This window comes from Delphinapterus leucas, chromosome 19 (genome assembly GCF_059928025.1).
Source record: "Delphinapterus leucas isolate spDelLeu-1000000601 "Yukka" chromosome 19, BTC_Dleu_Yukka2, whole genome shotgun sequence".
NCBI lineage: Eukaryota > Metazoa > Chordata > Mammalia > Artiodactyla > Monodontidae > Delphinapterus > Delphinapterus leucas.
The window spans coordinates 67113002-67127185 of NC_143147.1; the positions used below are offsets into that span (position 1 = coordinate 67113002).

The 14184-nt window shown below is 37.0% G+C and overlaps 1 protein-coding gene across 1 annotated transcript in view; it reads right to left on the reverse strand.

Moving 5' to 3' along the window:
- KCNJ2 (potassium inwardly rectifying channel subfamily J member 2) overlaps positions 1 to 14184 on the reverse strand; it is a 404418-nt gene that overhangs the window by 19533 nt on the left and 370701 nt on the right. The window contains exon 3 of the transcript XR_016389076.1: positions 1 to 14184. This exon is cut by the window's left edge and continues 19533 nt beyond it; it is cut by the window's right edge and continues 62735 nt beyond it. The gene's annotated coding sequence lies outside the window, so the exon portion shown is untranslated.

Genomic DNA, 14184 nt, shown 5'->3' on the forward strand with positions numbered 1-14184 from the left:
ACATGAGAACTGCCTTTAACACTGCAACAAATGCAAATAGGTTATGTACAAAATGTTTGCACTTTGGAGACAACATGTTTATTGGTGCTGTAAACTGAACGTATCGAGGTCCAAATCTCATAAGAAAATATCTCTATTACGTGATGCTTTTCCTGAAATTGCAGAGTAGTGATTTAAATTCGCTACCCTTTATTATTTGGTTTAATAAGTCAAGCTGTCCTGCATATTGTAAAACCAAATAAAAATACAGGAATAGATAGTAGATTGGTTTATAAGTAAAATCACCACCGTCATCTGTAAGCCATGATTTCAGAGATGTCCCTGTTAAGCAAAGTGATCTCATAACTCCCATTGAATGATTCAGTAATAATCAGAAGTTATAAACATTAAATTTATTAAATAAACATATTAATAAAATACTTGTTTCATATATTAGGATTTCAAGTAAGATTGGCTGTAAAATATACTTTTCCCTGTGAAAAATTTGAAAATCATGGTGCCAACTTGGGAAAATAAGTCTTAAATAAATATTTATTCATTTTTTCCTTGATAAAAAGGATTTTAATGTTGAACAACTCTAAAAGATTAACTCTACTTTTTAAGAGAAAATATTCTTTCCTTTAATGTAGTAGTCACATAATATGTTTATATGTTATACAACATTGTAAATCAACTATACTCCAATATAAAAGAAAAATTAAATTTAAAAAATACGTTTACATATTAAACTTCAAAATTTAACTTCTTTTAAATGTACTTGAAATGAATAGAAAAGTTGGGTATACAGCGAATGTAAGTATATTAAATCATGTTGATTATGTCAAATCTATAAAATATAGGGTAGTTATATTACGTTACTTGTAACACGAATGAAAAGAGTAATTTGGATGATTCAGTTAACCTACTAAATATCCAATATCTGTCTGCAAAGTTTTCTAAAAAGCTGCCAAAACCTAGTTATGTCATTTATGGAATCCTATAATTATCTTCCAGATCCCCTTTCAAATAGCCTCTGGCTTCATGCTTTACCACGACTGTTTCTATTTTGTACAAATGCCTATTAATAATAGCCAAATCATCTTTTTTCTCTACCCATCAAAATCTCAAAGAAATCAGGGTTATCAGTAGTGAATCATCATCTCATTGAAATTGATGGACTTGCCTCTCAGTGGTAACAAAGTCTCTTTTAAATTGTTGGCAACTAGCTGCATTTTTAGTCGGGGGGTGGGGGGGCGCGGTTTAAAGCCATTACCCTAAATTACTTCCTCTTGGAAATGCTACAGCCTTGTATTTTATATCATTTAAATCACGCTATACAGCTGTAAGCATATTATATTTAACAATTTGAAGTCACAGCAAGGCTATACACTTGATTTTCTCGTTCATGCTCTCTCTGAGCTTTAATAGAGAAGTGAAGGCCGTGTTTCCATGGTAAATTCAGACCAGGCTCATCCGGTTTCTCAAATGTGCCATTTGCTTCCTGCTGACCTAGCCAATCCTGACCTTCTCGTATCAAATATTCCCTGAGAACCAGAGCGAAAGAAGGGTACAGGAAAAAAAAAAAAAAAAAAAAAAAAGCTCGGATCTCACAAGTCCTTATTAAATTTGTGATCAGAGTGTGGAGAAGAGAGGACCAAATTCCACTAAAATATGAAAAAAAAAAAAAGGAAAAAACAGGATGGCTTAATGCTTTTCTAGTTAAATGTGGCCAGAGTACTTTGTAGTTCTGCCTCAAAGAAGATTGTCTTTAGAGATCTACGAAGATTTAACCCCCTGCTCCTGCCCATTGGAGAAAAGTGATCTGTTTCTGTTCATTTTAAGATTCTTGTCTGCCTGAGCATTCTTTTAGTATGTTAGGAAGCTATAGAGCAACCAAAGTACAGAACTAATAATTAGTTGAAAAGTGTTACATTTAGAAAGATTGCAAAAAGAGCCCACTTGTAATGAAAAGTACCATGACAATTTCGAACGACATATGTTCTATTCGGAAATTCCAGTCACTCTCAGTATTGATCGTTCTAGTTCTTCATAACATAACAAGAAGAAAACTAAGCAAAATCAATTATTGTATTGACATTAAGTCCTAATCTGTAGGTCTTCAGTTAGCAAAAAAGACATATCCACATTTGTATCAGGACAATTGATAGCCAGGTCCCAGATCGGTTTATTCAGATCGGCTTTAATGGCACTTTACTTGATTTGGGGCACTTTAGAGAAACTTTTTAAAAAACCATTTTGTTTAGTTGAAGACATAGATAATAAAATCCAAAACTTAAAAAAAACATTTTCTGGTCCTCAGGTTTTTTAGCCTAATATATGAATCGGTCTGTAATGTCGAATGGGTTAACATAGTGTTTTACTGAAATGTATACAGGTTGATTATTTAAAGGCCATTCATACAAAATTCAAACGTAACAAAACATTCTTGTGTTGTTACTAATCTCTAGTGGACATCGGCTAAATATCTATGATCACAGTTATTTGCAATATGGGAAAAACAATTTAAAATAAAAAATGGCCAATGTAACTGTTACTGCATTCCATTTAGGCAATATAATACCATTTTAAACTGTTGGTGAGAAATGGGAAAACCTTGAAGGTAAATGGAAGCTGATTATGACTCTTCATCTTATACACACATTGTATTTATTAAGTCCCCACGGTTCGCTTAAGCCTAACCTAAACAGGATTATAGTTATGTTTTTCCATGCTACCCAAGTAATTTCTTGTCTATACCAGAACGCAGTTACCTTAGGTGATGTTATCCATTTGTGCACTGCAGAGTTCAAAAGCAATTCAGACCTGCCCAGAGAACTGACAGAAGTAAACAGGTTCTTAAATGAAAGAATCATCCTACTTATCGTATAAGATGAATGTTTTAAGCGAGTAGTTCTTATTCCAATGTTGCAAAATATGCCTTTAATTTAAAAACAAAATGTTTCCTTCAGAATGAAAAAGTCTGCTTCCATTGATTTTAAGCAACTGGAAGATAATGGAACAGAAAGAAAAGTTTAATGCTGGCCCTGCAGTGTCTTGCAGTGAATTGTTTTTCACCAAACACACGCATGTAGCAGCGAAACATCCTCAAAATGTAAAACATCTTGCTTTTTTTTAATAACCCCTGGTGGTATGTTTTTACTTTAGTAATAATTGTATTTTCTTTTTTGCACATTTTATTTAACAACATTGCAGTGCCAGATAATCGGTTCCATGTGTTCAGGGCACTAGCAAAGTGCCTAACGGAGAAACAATTAACTTTATTGGGCTCCTGTTATTGGCAGACACAGCCTTACACCCTCACTGGTTCGCGGTTCTGAGCCACATAGGAGCTGCAAAGAATGTGGTATCCTCAGTAATCACACAGTAACCTGAATTGAGAGCCAAGTTGTCATTTAAAAAATCATGATCATGCATTAGAAACAGAAGTTAAAATCCATGACAAGATGAGATGATGAAGTTCATTTAGCTTACCAAAAAAGGGCAATGATTAGTCCAGGGCACGTAGCCAGTGGTTGATGAGCGAGTCTGGACCTTTGCAGAAGAGGAACACGCAGCAGCATGGTTGGAGGCAAAGGAGAGCTCCGTGGCGGGAATGCAAGCCTAGCTCTTTGAGTTACAGGCATTGAAACAATGGTTAAATGCAGTTAAGCACAAGGAGTGACAGAGTTAGGTTTTATCAACATTAGCACTTGTACTGGAGAGTTCATAAAATTCGAATTGCCCTCTTCTGAGGAAAGCAGCCCCAAGAGGTTCTTTATGTACAAAGCAGCTCTGACTCATGCCATGAGTGCAATGAGCAAATAACCCTGCTGACACAGCTGCCACTGACGGGTCCAGGGGATGATGCACAAATCACGCTCACGATGGAGATGTGGGGTGTGTGGACAACCACCCCTGCAGTGACTCAGTCCAAAACTCTGCCTGGCATTGGACAAACTGACCTGAACAAAGTCTCTCCTCTGAGAAGTGAGGCTGAGAGGTATACCCAGGAGGGGAACCTCCCTGGCCTCAGATAATACTCTACATAAAATCTGAGCTCTGGGTCTGGTTCTCCATGAAGCACCAGATACATCCTGGGCTTGGAAGTGCTGGCACCCAGAGTACATGATACCCTCCTGTCTTTTCACGCACCCATGTCATAAAGTCCTAATCTTGGAGGTAAGCTGGAGAGCTCTTTGCTTTTGGGTCTACCTACTGCACCTTATGTTTTCAACACGTTCATCTGGTTCTTAGAAGAAAAAGAGGCTCTTAATAAATGAAACGTAAGATGGGATTGTAGAATCTGGAAGAGGGGGAAACATTTGGAGAAAGTCTTATTGATACTTGTTGCTCTAGTGAACACTTAGCAATTGGAAGCAGCACAAAATGAAAAGCAACTCTGGGAAACTGGGACGACTAAAAGAATATTAGCATGTCGAAGAGGAATAAAGAGATGGTGAAGACACATTTCTTTGTACTTTTGTTCTGGGTTACTCCCCCTGAAGAGCACATCAGCAGGGCACCATTGGCACATAATACATACCATTTTTTAAAAATCATGAATGTAATTTTTTTCAATGACACTTTTAAGAAAAATGACACTTGTAACCTATACTAAGTATTTACGAAAGTATGACCCCGCTGAACTCTGACCTGCTTGGAGATCAGCAAGGATTCTTGCTGCTTAAGCTGAATTTAACATTCTTTCCCCGTGTTAAGAAAAACAATCGATGGATGAAATTATTTCAATTTTAGATTTTTTTATGAATATGTCTTGCATCATATACACCTATCTTATCTCTGTGAGAATCAAATGTGTTGGAATCACACTTGCAGTATGATTACATGTGTAATTCTTCCTCAGGTTGACCATATCAATATGCCACAATATTCCACAAAGGAGATTTCTAGGTTGTGGCAACCATAAGAGTATAAGGCTCAGATTGTCCTTCGAGAGAGCCTATTCAGAGGCATATAGGTGGCTGGTAGCCTTGCTGCCACACCGTGGGGATACGGGCCACACTCTTTCGGGGCTTATCACGGACAATGGCTCAGCACAGCCCAGGGATCAGAGCTCAGCCATTCCTGTTGAACGCAGGACTCTTCTTACAGGTGATCTGCCTTCTGAAGCCCCCATCAGCGTGGCTGACACTGTCCCTAAGTTGCACTGTGGTCTGAGGCTCTTCTTACCCTAACTTCCCCCTCCCCTCTCTCCTTTCATAGGTGTCAGACCTGTATCTGCTTACTCCTAGCCTCTCTCCATTTTATCCTTCAAAGGTATTTCTCCAATAATTTTTTTTCTTATCTAATTCCATCTTGATGTCTGTTTCTTGGAGGGCTCAAATCGATACTCTGATGCTCAGGTACTCTGTTTCATAATTTTAAGAATTATCCGTCTGCAGCATAGGTAAAAATAGATATTACCTATACTGTTGAATAAACTATCATATTAAAAAAACTGAAAAAAAAAATCTAATGTCACAAATAAGCTCAAAGGGGCTGGTGCAAGCTAATTTGCAACTTGTAAAGAAAATTTCTAGAAGAAACATAGAGGAATATCTATTTGGAGTTGCAGGGCTGGACATAACGTTATAGAGAGATCTAGAGTATACAGTTAAAGTAAAATGTTCCCTATCATATAGCAAAATAAGATATAGCAGTCTCTGAACAAGTAATTCTTCCTTGTCTGTGTAATATATTCTCTTGATGAGAATAATCAGATTTTTAATGTTATGTATGTTTTCTAACATCACCAGAGTTACAGCTGTATGTGAAATAAAGCCACATAGTCAGACGTACCATGGTTTATAAACAATTAAGTTCAGTTAAAAGTGTTCACCACCCATCTCTGCTGTGAAACAGATTCACCCAACACAGTCCTTACATCATTGTGTTCCGAAATTACTCTAAGTGGTTAGAGTTGGTCCTTTTCTTCAGCCACTAATATAATTTTTTTTTGAAAGTGAATCTCATTAAGCATAACCCCTCTCTCAAACTACTTCCCCCTGTATCTGGAAAAATGATCTTACTCAGACTTCTGTGATCCTTTAAACAGATGAAACACACACTAAATCTGCTTCAAAATGAAATGCCTAAAATAATTAAGCTAAAAATATTCTTACATTCTCTTGATCTTCTCCTCCAACCACCCAGAAGACATTCGGATTTTTAGCAGTCCCAGGGAAACAAGAATCCTTTCTTATTCTCAGGACTGTGTGAGAAGGGACATTGATTTCATATTATATTCTGCACTTCATTGGTTTTGTCCCCCCTCTTGAGAGACCCTGTTAGGATTTAACAAAAGGCATCACTTTTATGAACTGCCTATAATTCTACATCTTTGTAGGGTTATGGAAAAGTCTGCCAGTGTAGAAAGCTTGAATTCAGAGTGCTCAGTGAGGCTTGCCCAATAGAGGCCAGCTCAGTAAATCATATCTGACAGCCCTTTGTTAAAGGACTTTCTCAACTCATACTGTGTCCCCCTGTATTGGCCCTAGTATATAACGCCCCACGCCATACCCATCACTGTTGGAACCTGTGTTGATTTTTACACGTGATGATTTTATGGTGCTTGCCAGCACTGACTTAATCTAATACTGACTAGCCTAGCTAGAGACTGCACTTTTTAAAAATAATTTAGAGAGGCTCAGAGGTCCTTTTTAAAAAAACGGGCTCTGAAGTGACGATACTGTGTAATTATTTTTGGTATCTTGCTGATTAGAGATAAATGAAGGCAGATAAAATTTGAATGGCACTGCTTTCCAGGCACTATTTCCATTAACTTTTGATAGAAATAAAATGGTGCAAAACATAATACACACCCTTTTAAGATAAGGAAACCATTTCATCATAGCCACTTTTATAAATCCCAATAGATAGGAATGCCAGTGATTCATATTAAGGAACTATCATCTATTCTTAAATAGGTTAAGAAATGAAGATTGCTTCCTTGAATAATATTACTTTCTTTATATCTGAGAAGATAGCGATTTTGCCTCAAACTGGATATTTGAGGAAAGATGGTCACTCTCAGATCCTACCCTTCCCTCAGCTCCACTTCTCACCCTGGACACTGGTTTGCAGAGGAAAACAGATGACTTTATCTATCAGGCTGCTTTTCCATTTTACACTTCAGCGATGCCATCTCTGCAGTGTGAAGAATTGTGCCCCCAGCTGCCTACAATTTCCCATACAGGTCATTTTCACCTAACTTTATATTAACGAAGAGCTTTAATCTTACTATTTAAGTAGTTTTAGTATCACCAAAGCCTTTCTAAATGGCCAAGATTCTCAGATTTTATATACACATACAACTGTGAAATAGTTTAACTTAGTGTTCTCTAAAAGAGCCATTTAGGAAAAAAAAATTAAAGAATGGAAATTGTAAACCCTGTGATCTTAGACCAACGTGGTAAAGATATTCAGACAGTTTCTCCAAAACATTTTGCTCTTGTTGGAGAAAAACCATCAATATAAATGAAAGTTAGATGGTAATATTATAAGGTGATTAGGTCTTAGGCAGACAGGAGAGCTATGGACATAATCCACAAACACGGTTTCCTGTGTCGATGGCTCAATGTCTGTATCAAAAAATCCTAATGCAGTAGTTTATCTCTTCTTTCAGCTTTTTATGTAATAAAAGTTATAACAGTTAAATTGTACAGAAGCCAAAAGCATACATAACAGATTGCTCTAGTGTCAGTTGGCTAGGAGTGAATCATTTTAGACTCTTTTTGAAGTTTCAGAGTCCTGCATAAAAGACTATTAAGTTGTTGTCTCCAAGAAGAAGCCAAGTGGATCACTGAGGCAATTACCGCTACAATTCAGGCAAAGAAATACTGTTATTAAGGAAAACATGAGTATTTGAGGCTTGTTTCTATTTTTTTTCTTAAATTATTCATTCTTGCTGTCTCCATCATTTTGATAATATAGAAAATATTTACTTTCTTTTTCACTTCCAACAGTAATCGCATATCAAGAGCTGAATTAGGACCACTTCTATGCAATCAAAATTATCACCAAAAATCAGCTCCCCAAATGGCCTGCTGCCCAAAAGAAAAGCTTTGCTACCCAAACAGAAAGTTTCAAATCCTGATTCTACACTTCGCATTTCTGACATTGGGTGAGCCACTTAAACTTTTCACGGTTTCTGGGCCTTCAGTGGAGACCTGTCCTTTCTAACTCATGAGGTTGTTACAGGTATCAATTGAGATAAATTACAAGGAGGTCATTTGTTACATTCCATGTAAATATCGGTATCATAAATAACCCCCAAACTTTTATTTTTAATGTTTTAATTAATTTATTTATTTTTTTGTGGTACGCGGGCCTCTCACTGTTGTGGCCTCTCCCGTTGCGGAGCACAGGCTCCAGACGCGCAGGCTCAGCGGCCATGGCTCACGGGCCCAGCCGCTCCGCGGCATGTGGGATCTTCCCGGACCTGGGCACGAACCCGTGTCCCCTGCATCGGCAGGCGGACTCTCAACCACTGCACCACCAGGGAAGCCCCCAAACTTTTATTTTTAAACCACATTCATTCTCTATTTCTAGTAATATTTTGTAATTGTAATAGTCAAAAGGGGAATAAGAACTTATATTAAAATGGTGTGTACTCTACTGTAAATAAAATAATGTTGAATGATGTTTAGAGCATCCCATGGACCAGATTTTCCCCGCTGCCTGTTTTTATCAATACAGTTTCATTGGACCAGATCTACGCCTATTCATTTCTGTATTGTCTCTGCTTTCACACTGTAAGGGCAGGGTTGAATAGCTGCAACAGAGACCATATGGCTCGCAAAGCCAAAAATACATATTATCTAGCCTTTTACAGAAAATTGTGGCCAACGTGGGAACAAAGCTGTTTCATAGGAAACACCCTTTGCATCTATCAAATATTTTGGAGATGTGTACTTTACAAATCTTGCTAAAGCTATTGGAATTTGGTGAAAAAGTGTATAATGTTACAGACACACACACTCACACACAAAATGTGTGTTTGCCTATAAATGTGCACCTTGTCTGACTACAAATTTGGTTACATTCAATGGCTTAAATATTCTGACACACAGCCAGCATGATTCCATGGTGACAGTGAAAGGGGCGCTTGCCTCACAAATGAAGCCAATTGCAGCTGTCATCCACTGTCACTTCAACTTAATTATGAAAAGAAAGACAATTGGTTTTGAGCACACAGAACATTGGAGATTTGAAGATAATTGTGATGAAATGATTCTGCCTAGAAAACTAGTAACAGTACATGATTTTTATTGTGTGCCTGTCAGTGCAAAAAATCGGACCGTCAAGCCCACTTTAAATATGGCTACAAATCCTAGGAGGTGTGCTTGTGCCTTCGAATTGGTAAGCTGAAACAAACACACACCTGCGGGGAGGAGTGGACCCATAACTCTGAAATGAAGGACAGAAAGAAACACTCTTTCTTTAAGTGAAGAACTCAGGGCAAAAAAGAGGGGGCTTTTATAGGGGTAGGATTCTGTATAGTTATTTCAATGTTGAAGAATATCGTCCTTGGCTTTCTTTTCTCAGCACAGATGTTCATCTGCATCCCATCTGATCCGAATATTCAGCATCCTTGGCACACAACTCTTTATCTCAACTGTGTGTTCTTCCTCTGGGCCAAACTCCAGTGTCACAGATGTGCAAAGAGACAGAAAGGAAAAAGATTTTATAGGATGGAGAAGTCGGAGCTCAAATTTATCAACAGGTCCTTATGGGGACTGTTTATTTCCCTAAATTCCCACCTGTGCCATTATAAGTCTAATAGCCAGACAAATTTGGCTACAAATCTCCACTGTGTGAAAGAAATTTTAGGAATTAATGCCTTATGGAAATAAGCGTTATGAAAGCTGAATGCGAGATAAACCACCCACAAATGCTTCATTTCTTTACTTAGTTTGTGTGGACAGGGGAAACATAAATTCAAAATTCAATTTGCCTTGAAGTAAATTCGAAAAACCAATAAAATCAATAGAATCTTACTTTTTATACCATCTCTCGAGTCTAACCCTGGATGGCATCAAAGAACCATTTGCAATTTTTCTGTCCTGGTGGATGTGTAGACGCTGGGCAGTGGCCTTTTCCTTAACATTCATACTTATTCAATCTCTCACTTTACCACTGAAAATCCCCAAGTAGCTCTTTTTTTTTTTTTTTAAACCCTGGGTTTCCTCATTGTAGAAGTGTGTGCTATATTATATTGTACTTTGCCCACGCTATGTTTTCTCATAGTCTCTGCTTTTCATTCTCTATGATAAGACTTGCCTTTTTTTTTTTTTTTTCTGAAGAGTGCCAGATACGATCTCTGTCACAACTCAACTCTGCAATTCTAGCACAAAAGCAGCCATAGACAGTATGCAAATGAGTAGGCGTGGCGCTGTTCCAACAAAACTACACAAATAGTCAGCGGGCTGGATTTGGCTCCCAGGACATCGTTTGATGATCCTTGCTGTACCAGATTGTGAGTTTCTGAGGACAGTGTATTTCCCAGGTCATTGTTTCGATCCAGTGATATTTTCCTTCAGCCTGAAGAAATCCTTTCAACAGTTTTAAAATGTTGATGACAATTAATTCTCTCTGCCTTTGTTTGAATGGAATTGTCTTTATTTCTCCGTCAGTTTTGAAGGGTACTTTCAATGAATATAGAATTCTAGGTCAACTTTTTTTCCCATCACTTTAAAGATGTGGTTTGATTGTTTTCTAGCACGCTGATGAGAAATCAGTTGCTTCTACATACTAATACCAAATCCCCAAATGAAATCTCTGTTTTGCTTTGGAAGATTCTAAACTTTCTCTTTGTCTTAACTTTTCAGGACTAGGATTTTGATACACCTAGACATAGTTCTTTTTGTAGTTATCCTACTCAGTGTACACTGTACATTGAACTCCTTGGATATACAACTTTGTTTTTAACCCCAAAGGGTGGGAAATTTCTTTAAACACATTTTCTGCCCCCTTTTATCTTTCCTTCCTGTATTGGACTCCAATAACCTGTGTGCGAAACCACTTCATAATTTTGCACAGGTCACTGAGGCTCTGTTAATTTTCTTTCAATTTTTTCTCTGATTTTTAAAATAGACATTTTCTATTGATCTATAGTTAGGTTTACTAACCCACTTGTAGTCAGTCTCCCAAATACCCTTAAGCAGCTCCGTGATTTTTTTTTCATTTTAGGTGTTGGATTTTTTGGTTCCAAATTCCCCATTTTCTTCTTTTAATTTGCCTTGAGATTTTTTTCATCTGTGCATTCGTTATTATTGCTTTTCCTTTAAGTCATTGAGCTTGAAAAATTCCATCAGTGAATTACCACATCTAGCAATTTTTATTATAATCTGCACATCATGGTGATGTGTTATAAGGGGTCTGGATTATGCCATCTTTCTTAAAATGGTGTTAATTTTTGTTTTCCTGACAGACATTTAAATTACTGGCAGATACTATCGTTCTTGTGAGGCTTAGTTTTATTATTTCTCAGGACATAATAATCTCAGTTTTGAAGTGAGACCTGGGGTGTGGTCTTTGTTCTATCTAGAATGTAGCCTTTATTATTAAACTGTGGCTTTTCTGGGGTCTCACCTGAAAGCATGAGTTTCTAATAGAGGTTTCTCCACTTATGCTAGACCAGAATGCTGCTTTCCATCATTGAAAGGCCTTTGGTATCACCGTTTCTCTTTAATCTCTGTAGGAAACAATTTCTGCTGTACCTCATATTTGCTCACCCTGTGCGTACACAATTTCTCTCAGCCAAGAACTCATGGCAAATTCTCCTGCAAACTTCTGAGTCCTCCTCTCTATGCAACTTCCTGTTTTCTGGATTCTGTTCTGCAAATTCCCGTTGCTTCAGCAGCATGGAATTTTTATTCCTACCTCATCAGCTCAGAGATATTTATTCTTTACTTGGGCTCCAACTTGCTCTGCCATAAGTCTAAACAGTCCCCAAGAAGAAAACCAGGGAATGTGTTTACCTTCCCTTAAGGATCATAGCCCTGAACTACCTGTTGTCCAATGCTTGGAAAGAGTTGGCTCATATATTTTATCTCTTTTTATACTTGTTTACTGTGGGTGGACAATTCATGAACAAAAATGGATGGAAATTTAGCATCAAACTTTAAATTAATGTTCATCCAAGGACAGTTGCTTCTATGCCTAATAAGTGGTCAGATATTTAAATGAACAAATATAAATTAAAAAGTAATTGTGGTGAAATGAAAGAGCTTACCAGTAGTAAAAGAAACAAAAAACAAATAATCAAAACTTCCAATCTTTACAAAGAGTTTGCTGAGTGTTTATGAGCAGGTTTAGTATTGAAAACTTATGAGTAAACTCTTTGTATTTGTGTCTGCAAAAGGATGCTCATACAATAATAAATGCTGGAGATGGTGTGGAGAAAAGGGAACCCTCTTGCACTGTTGGTGGGAATGTAAATTGGTGCAGCCACTATGGAGAACAGTACGGAGGTTCCTCGAAAAGTTAAAAATAGAGTTGCCACGTGATCCAGCAATCCCACTCCTGGGCATATATCCAGACAAAACTATAATTCGAAAAGATCCATGCACCCCTATATTCATAGCAGCACTATTTACAATAGCCAAGACATGGAAACAACCTAAATGTCCATTGACAGATGAATGGATAAAGAAGAGGTAGTATAATGAAATATACACAGTGGAATATTACTCAGCCATAAAAAAGAATGAAATAACGCCATGTGCAGCAACATGGATGTAACTAGAGATTATCACACTAAGTGAAGTAAGTCAAACATGGAAAGACAAATACCGTGTGATATCACTTATATGTGGAATCTAAAATAAGACACAAATGAACTTATCTATGAGACAGAAACAGACTCACAGACATAGAACAGACTTGTGGTTGCCAAGAAGGAGGGGGGTGGGGGAGAGGAGGATTGGGAGTTTGGGATTAGCAGATGCAAACTATTATATACAGGATGGATAAACAACAAGGTCCTACTGTGTAGTACAGGGAACTATAGTCAATATCCTGTGATAAATCATATGGAAAAGAATAAGAAAAAGGATATATGTATGTATAACTGAGTCACTGTGCTGCTATACAGCACAAATTAACACAACAGTGTAAATCAACTCTACTTCAATAAAATTTAAAACAAAAGAATTCCTCTTAAAATTTCTTAATCATGTCACACTCTTTAATTGATTTCTGTAACAAGGTGACTGGTGGAAGCCACCAATGCTTATTCATTTATTCAATAACCACCTATTATGCTTGTTTGTTTGTATTTAAAGAGAAACGAGAAACCAGTAGATAAAAATACAATAATATGAAAATAAAAAGAGCAATAAATTCTAGTAGAAAATTCTTACAAACCTGAAGTGAATAAATGTCCTTGAGAATTTGGGATGAAATGAAACAGAGGAGACAATGGCTTTACACCAGAGAAGTGGAAATATTGTTACCTACTGAACTGCAAATACACGTGATGAGAAAAAACAGGGGAGGTAAATATGCATATTTGCATACTTTTATCAGGCATGATTCTGGAAACCAGCAACGCAGAAGTCTACCATACAGAAACTTGATAAGGAATTAGCAGAGCCATGTGGACAGAAAGACAGAACAATATTTTGTCACAAGGTCAAAGTTGGGCTGGGGTGTAAGGGACAGTTTTCTGATGGTCAAATGACAGTCCATGGGAAAAAATGGGCACATGAATCTTGTGGCCTAATTTTGAAAATCTAACATGAAATGAGTCTACTTCACAGAACATTTTAAGAGGCATTTAGATGGTTGAAACAAAATCAAGTCAAGAAAAGCAAAGACTAGAAGTAAGTCCCAAGAGAGGAGAGAAAGCATTAAGCAACATGTACTATAAATCAGTATTGAAAAAGATGAAGACAAGAAGAGAGCCATTTTGTAGTAAAGAAAATACAAGAAAATGGTAGGCTAAGACGTTTATTGACTTATCTGAGAAAGTAAGAGGCTGATTGAGGTTTGAATCTATTACCTTGAAATTATTGATGTCAACAAATGTCAAGGGACTATAGAATATTAACCGAAGAGACTGTATTATTAACAACTGTGTTACTGGCTATGGCATATTAATTGTATTAAATGGATATTTCCAAGCTGTTTACCGGTGGGATTTAACCACTTCACTTATGAAAAACAGAAAGACACATTCATCATGAAACAGAAATATTTCAA